This window comes from Pelobates fuscus, chromosome 10 (genome assembly GCF_036172605.1).
Source record: "Pelobates fuscus isolate aPelFus1 chromosome 10, aPelFus1.pri, whole genome shotgun sequence".
Classification (NCBI taxonomy): domain Eukaryota; kingdom Metazoa; phylum Chordata; class Amphibia; order Anura; family Pelobatidae; genus Pelobates; species Pelobates fuscus.
In genome coordinates, this window is record NC_086326.1 from 31294788 (window position 1) to 31301509 (window position 6722).

Below are 6722 nucleotides of genomic sequence, written 5' to 3' on the forward strand. Positions count from 1 at the left end.
GAGGAGACTGTCCCTCTGTTACAATAATGGCACATTTTAATTATACATAAAAAAAACAAGGGGGAGGTGGCAGTGATCATTAAAAGAACATCTAACTTAACTCAAAGCCCTTTTAACTCAACAATGTAAAGCACAGCACAATATTCTATGAACAAGAGTGACTCCTGGAACATTCAAAGCAATGAAGCTTTATTGTACAATCTGCATCCAACATTGGCAGGCAGCTGTGAATACAGGCGGACAGCCAGGACTGGATGGTGAACATGTTTCTAGTTCTTTTTTTTTTTTTTTTTTAATTCTTTATTTTTGACAGTGCAGCAGAGAGTATACAAATTACTGTGGTATATACATGTATATTTCTATAATAGACAATTGGCAAACAAGAAAGATTATACATACTGCACTGTTGTTTTTGGTTTAAAAGCGAAGTATACACAGAATGCATCTAGTATATGGAATTCCCAGCCCATATGGTGACGTCTGTCCACTAGTGTCATGTACGATATGTGTCTGCTCAGAAGGGTCGGCCAGAAGACGTCTCATATGACGGCTAGGCTTGTAAGACTGTATGAGTTAGGCAGACGAGTTTGAGTCTAGGGTAATAAAAATGAGGTGAGTGGAGTAAAGCAATTTATGAGTGGGTATGTCCATTGGTGTCCCCAGGGTGCAAAAGTGTTGTCGTGTCTGTGGGTCTTGAGTATCCCTGTCAGGGGTTACCTCTCCGGTATTAGTAGCAAGTCTCGGGCTGCATCTTTCTAGGGTATCGAGGCCCGGAGGAGGGGGGGGGAGGAGGGGAGGAGAGAGGGGTCTTGCCTGTGTTTATGAATCCTAATGTCAGAGGGAGAACCCCTTTCACGTAGGTTGGCTGTGTCAACCTAAGTATGTGAGATGGTGCGAAGGCTATATTAAACAATCAACCAAGAAAATAGTAAAAAACGTGAATATAAAACATAAGTATAAACTGAAGCGTTTTGTGAACAGAGAGAAAGTTCAAACCAGCGTTATAAGTCCGAGTGGTCATCGGTGGTGGTGTTAGAAGGAGCCCGGTTGTCCACCAGGGGAAATGAGGGTGGCTGTTCGTAGAATAATCTTCAGGTCAGTCTCTCTTGTCCCGGGCGTCGCCCCGTGCGGGGAGTGAATTCTTTGATGGCAGAGGGGTCTATGTGTGCTAATCCTGAGCCGGCCTCTCTCTGTGGTCCCGTGATGCATATCTTTTGTAGGTGAGCTTCAAGTTCCGTGTAGCTCCGGGCCCTGTAGGCAACATTCATGTGAGTGAATAGAAGCTGCTTAGGGATTCCTCAGCGGTACTGGATCTCCTGTGCTTGGAGGATGTTCAACAGCAGTCTCAGCGACCTGCGCCATGCGATGGTGTTGCGGGTAAGATCTGGGAACAGCGTTAGGGATGAGCCCTCAAAGTGTATTGGGGTCTTCCCCCTTGTGGCCATGAGCAGCAGGGTCTTATCTGACAATGATTGAAATCGTATGATAAGGTCGGCAGAGGCTGTCGTGGGAGCTGTAGGAGGTTTTGGCAGGCGGAGTAGGCCGTCTAGGTTCACTGCTTTGGCCTGTTTGGGTGGCAGCAGCGTGTTGAGCAGTCTGCGGACATAGTGAGGTAAGTCAGTTAGACCTATTGAGTCTGGGATGCCGCGGATTTTAAGGTTGTAGCGCCTTTTCTGATCCTCCATGGCGTCCACCCTGTCGGTGGTTGTCAGCTGGTGCTTTTGCATTTCTGCAATCTGGTTTTCCACCACGGTTATCCTGGAGTCTTGGGTACTAGTTGTGGCCTCTAGGAGAGTGATCCGAGAGGTGGCGTTTTCGATGGCCGTTTTAAAGTGGGCCATATCTGCCGCTATATTCGCCCTGAGCTCAGCCAGCATGTCTTTCAGTTGGGCTGCGGTTACGGGTTCTGCTGGGGCTTTATGTTTGGCTGTGGGTCTTATGGGTATGTCGAGTGGTATCTCCTCTCCCATCTCGACTGCGTTGTCTTCCGAGCAGTAAGACGAGCCATCTCCCTCCAGCGCCATTTTGTCCCATGCCGCCCTTTGGGCGCCCCTCAGGAGTTCACCGATATCCAGGCTTGCTGGGGTCCGATCGCTCTTGGGTTTTTTGTTTTTCCGTCCCATGCTCCTTTCTCCTCCACTAGTGACGGTATTTGGCTTCGAAGATGTCCGTTATCACGATATATTTTGCTGTATAAGCGAGCCAAGCTCGGAGCTCGGGGAAAACGTGTCCTCTCTGTTCAGCAGTTGGCTCCGCCCCCGAACATGTTTCTAGTTCAATTATTATTCACCATTAGATGTTAAACAACTTCTGGACACTTTTCGTCCCAGCTGGTTGCCTGCGTTGTATCTGTAACTGTATCAAAAAGCATTTATGGTTTAGAAGTTGAGCAAAATGCAAAACATTCAGCAGAAATTGTCTACAATAACAAAACCACAGGAGGAAGTAAATTAAATAAATACATTGGTTAAGTAGATATATACCTCTGGCAAATGGCCAAACAAAGCTGATATCTCTAATAATACACATCTGGTACAATGTACCTCTTTGTACGTAGTTCTTGCTTCTCAGAACTACTATACTTTTCATGGAATTTGTACACATTTGACTTACTTTTTTAGTTGACACTAAATTCAGTTTTCAGATCTGACACTTATCTCCGAATGTGTGCAAAACTCCATTTAGTTTGCAAAGTGTGATCAAAAAGTTTTATTCTGTTACGGGTGCACAAGCAAAGTTTAGTAGATATGCCCCTTAATTTTTCTTTTTAAATGTTTGGTGGTGTATATTACCGATACTTGGGCTACAAGTAAGCGACTTTTACTATTTTAAATGACGATAACGTTCGGCTTTGTTATACAGTGTCATTTTAGTATCCATTTAAATAATCGCAATGTAGTAAATAAAAGCCAAATATGTTTTAAAACGGTGAGTACTTTTGTTCTATACAGGAACACAACAGTTTCCATTTATCTTTGAAGAACAAAAATATCCTTTTAAAAAAAAATATCCTCGAATGATAAAAAAAAAATAATGCCATTCTCGTTATCTCGGCAATGTGATTGCACATCTGCTGCATTGATGTACATGGCTAACAGCTGCTTATGGCATCGACAGCATGGTGGCCCTCACATGACTTTAACCCTTAATATGCCTTTAAAATCCAGCTGTCACTGTAAGTTAAAAAAACAACGAAACATTTACCCTTTTGTTTGTGCATTGATAGAATTGTGCAGCATTGAACACGAACATCAATTTTAGATATAAATATACAAGAAAATATGGCAAATAGGCAGGAAAATTGTCCAGACGGGTGTGAAAGCAGAGTTGTAAACATTTGTCCAAACCAGCTATTTTTCCCTGAATGCAATTCCGATTTGAATCTGCTACATTTCAATACTTAGAGGGTTCCTCCAAGCATTCTAAGCACTACAGGGCTGTAGTGGTTAGAAAGAAAGAAGTACCCTAGCCCGGTTGCCCGATAATGGAGCAAACTGTTTAGCAATGGTTTGCCCTCTTACATGGCGCTCTGCCTGGCTCCGAGGCTCCTATCATGACGGGTAACGCGCTTTTGGATTCTGCAGTGCTGACCGTTATCAGCCAAGGCGCTTAACTCCGTAGGTGTAAAGTTTTACAACGAAATGCTGCACATATAGACTCCAGGCTCCATGACCACTTTAAATCACTTTAATGATGGGCTATCCATTAAATATACATATAGATGTTACAGAAATATATATGTATACATACATATCATTTTATGATTGCTTTAAATGGGAATTGACACTGTAAAATGACTAAAAGAGAGAAAAAAATCTTACTTATCTTTGTGGTAATTCTGTAGTCAGATATCAGGATGCTCTGGGCAAACTCATTACTGCACAGAAATGGTGGATGTGCGCATGCACACTCAGACTTCCTTTAAATAATTCTGTAATCTTAAATGTAAATGTCATGCCCTGGCTGTGCCGGAATGGGCTGCCATGGCATATAACGTATGAATTCTGTATATTTTGGAAAAATACATGCACAACCAATAGTTGCTCAGCTATCCTGTCCTATTGTGTTTTACACCCCACCTCCTATAGACTGTAAGCTCGTTTGAGCAGGGTCCTCTCCAACCTCTCGTTCCTGTAAGTTCTTTGTAATTGTCCTATTTATAGTTAAATCCCCCCTCTCATAATATTCTAAAGCGCTACGGAATCTGTTGGCGCTATATAAATGGCAATAATAATAATAATAATAATATTGGGCTGTAGAAAAAAAAATACATTTCACAAGTGACAATGTCACTTTAACCCCTTAAGGACCAAACTTCTGGAATAAAAGGGAATCATGACATGTCACACATGTCATGTGTCCTTAAGGGGTTAAGATGAGCAGATTTGCGATTGGAATCAGAGGCAAGCTTTAATTACAGCTCATGGTAGTGAATTTAACAGCTAACACTGTCCCTCCAAAATGTAAAGCAGAGAGCTCGCAAATAGTACGCCAGTATGAAATTTCACCTGACAGAACATATGGGCTTCAGTTGGCCTTTGGAACAGACGTAGGTTTGACGCCACCTCCCACGTGTTCTGATTACTATTCTGCAGCATTACTGTCCTAGTTTTTCAAGGGATAAGACTCAGTACCTCAGTTATCACATGTTTATGGACTCGGACTTAAATAAAACAAAACAGGATATAACACAGCCAGTGGCAGACTAGAAAGTGCTATAGAGACCGTCCGGAAGGCCACGTATGGCCTCTAGTTACAGCATGATATGTAGATTTGACCTGGCAACAGGCCCACTGTATTGGAGTGCGATCATCACAGCGGCAGAGAGGAAAAGCGTGAAGAGGGTCAGCAAGTGTACTGTGATCACTCAGAAAGTAACTATAAGGCTTGAGAAAAATGCTTATGTAAATCCTTTTCAAGTACGTAGTATTATTACAATTTTTATTATTCAATGGACAGTCTAAGCATCAAAACCACACCATCTTAAACAGAGGCATAACTGGTGTCCCTGCATCCTTGCTGTTGCACACAGGGACATTTCTGAGAAATGGCGCAGTACATTTTTTGCAATGCCCATGCCTCTAGCGTCCTCTAGGGGCTGTCATTCATGGGCTTCAGACTAAAATAGATCCAGTAACTAAATCTAGCTGATGAGCGGCTTCAGCATGCAATGTATGTGGATGATGGTTGTTGGCTGTGCATTGTCGGAGTGAATGCTTTCTATCGAGGACCATTGGGTCGGGGGAAATATGTCCATATTTGGCTATTTTGGGGTAAAATGTGTAGTTCCGCTTAGTGATTAATTCTGAGAAAGTGACACTGACATGCTTATTAACTAAAGTGACATTTTAAAGTGAATTTGAAATTTAAGCCCAAAATAATCGAACTGGAAAAAAATCTCCAAGTCAGCTATGTTTGCAATTCATCTACTTTTGCCTCAAATTTCAAATTCAGTCTGAATTCACTTTGAATTCTCACTTTTGTGAATAACCCTATGGGAAACTACAGATGCGGAATGCTATGTGAGCCACATGCAGTATGTACTTCCATATAAGCCATATAAATTTACTTTGAAAACGTTACACCATGCTACAGTGAGGGGAAAAAAGTATTGGAACGTTTGCCCACTGACAAAGAAATTATCATTTCTTTGTCAGTGGGCAAACGTTCAAAATCAGCAGGGGATCAAATACTTTTTTCCCTCACTGTATGTATAAAGCAACATTCTGGGGCAATTTTCTGAAATGGAGCAGTTGCCATGGAAACTAATGGAATATTCTTGTTTATCAACTACTAACAGGCCTAGGCAACATTCCGCAATCCAGATGTTTTGGACTACACCTCCCATGATGCTTTGCCAGCATTATGGGTGTAAGAGCCTTATGGGGGATGTAGTCCACAACATCTGGAGTGCTGAAGGTTGCCTATCCCTGTTACTAAAGTTTCACCGCTGATTTTCTCTTTAAAAATATCCTATGTTATCTCAGGGTACATAAACAGGCATAGACTGTATTCAGCAGGGACTAAAGATGTAATAAAAATGTTCTACTCTTTAATTGTTGAACAACATAACGTTTTCTTAGCAAGACAGATCTAAAATTAAAACGCGCTCCTTAAAAAAGGCGTTCCGTCTCTTCTTAATATTAGGGCTTAAGGAAAGTTTTGAAAATCCTGCCTTTCGGCACATTCCCAGGCCAATCTGTATTCTAGAGGGCATCTGCCACAGATCCGGCAGCTACAGACACCACTCTACAAATCTTAGTGGCGTTTCCAAAAATCATTGGGTTGGCTCATGCTCTGGGAACCAGATCTAGACATTGCACTGTCTGAGAAATAACAGAAACGATTAGTTTTTTTTGTAAACCATTTGTGCACTAGTTTACTAAGCTTCTGCTTCTAATAGAGTTTTATTTATTTTTTCATAATTACATTTACATACTTACCAAGTGACCCTCTTGAAGAGGGACAGTCCCTATTTTTGATCCTGATCGCTCTGTCCCTCTTTTCTATCTAAGTGTCACCAAAATGTTTGTAAAAACTAAGCATTAAAGTTAATTTACCAAAATAGTTCTGTTTAGACACTGGTGTGTGTAAATAATGTTTTTTGGTGTAAATAATATTTTTGCCTTATTTAATAGTTGCTGTTACTTACACGGGCCGGTCATGAACCAGCATTTGTCACAATGGAATTGCATCAGCCATAAAACCGTTACTGTTCCCAT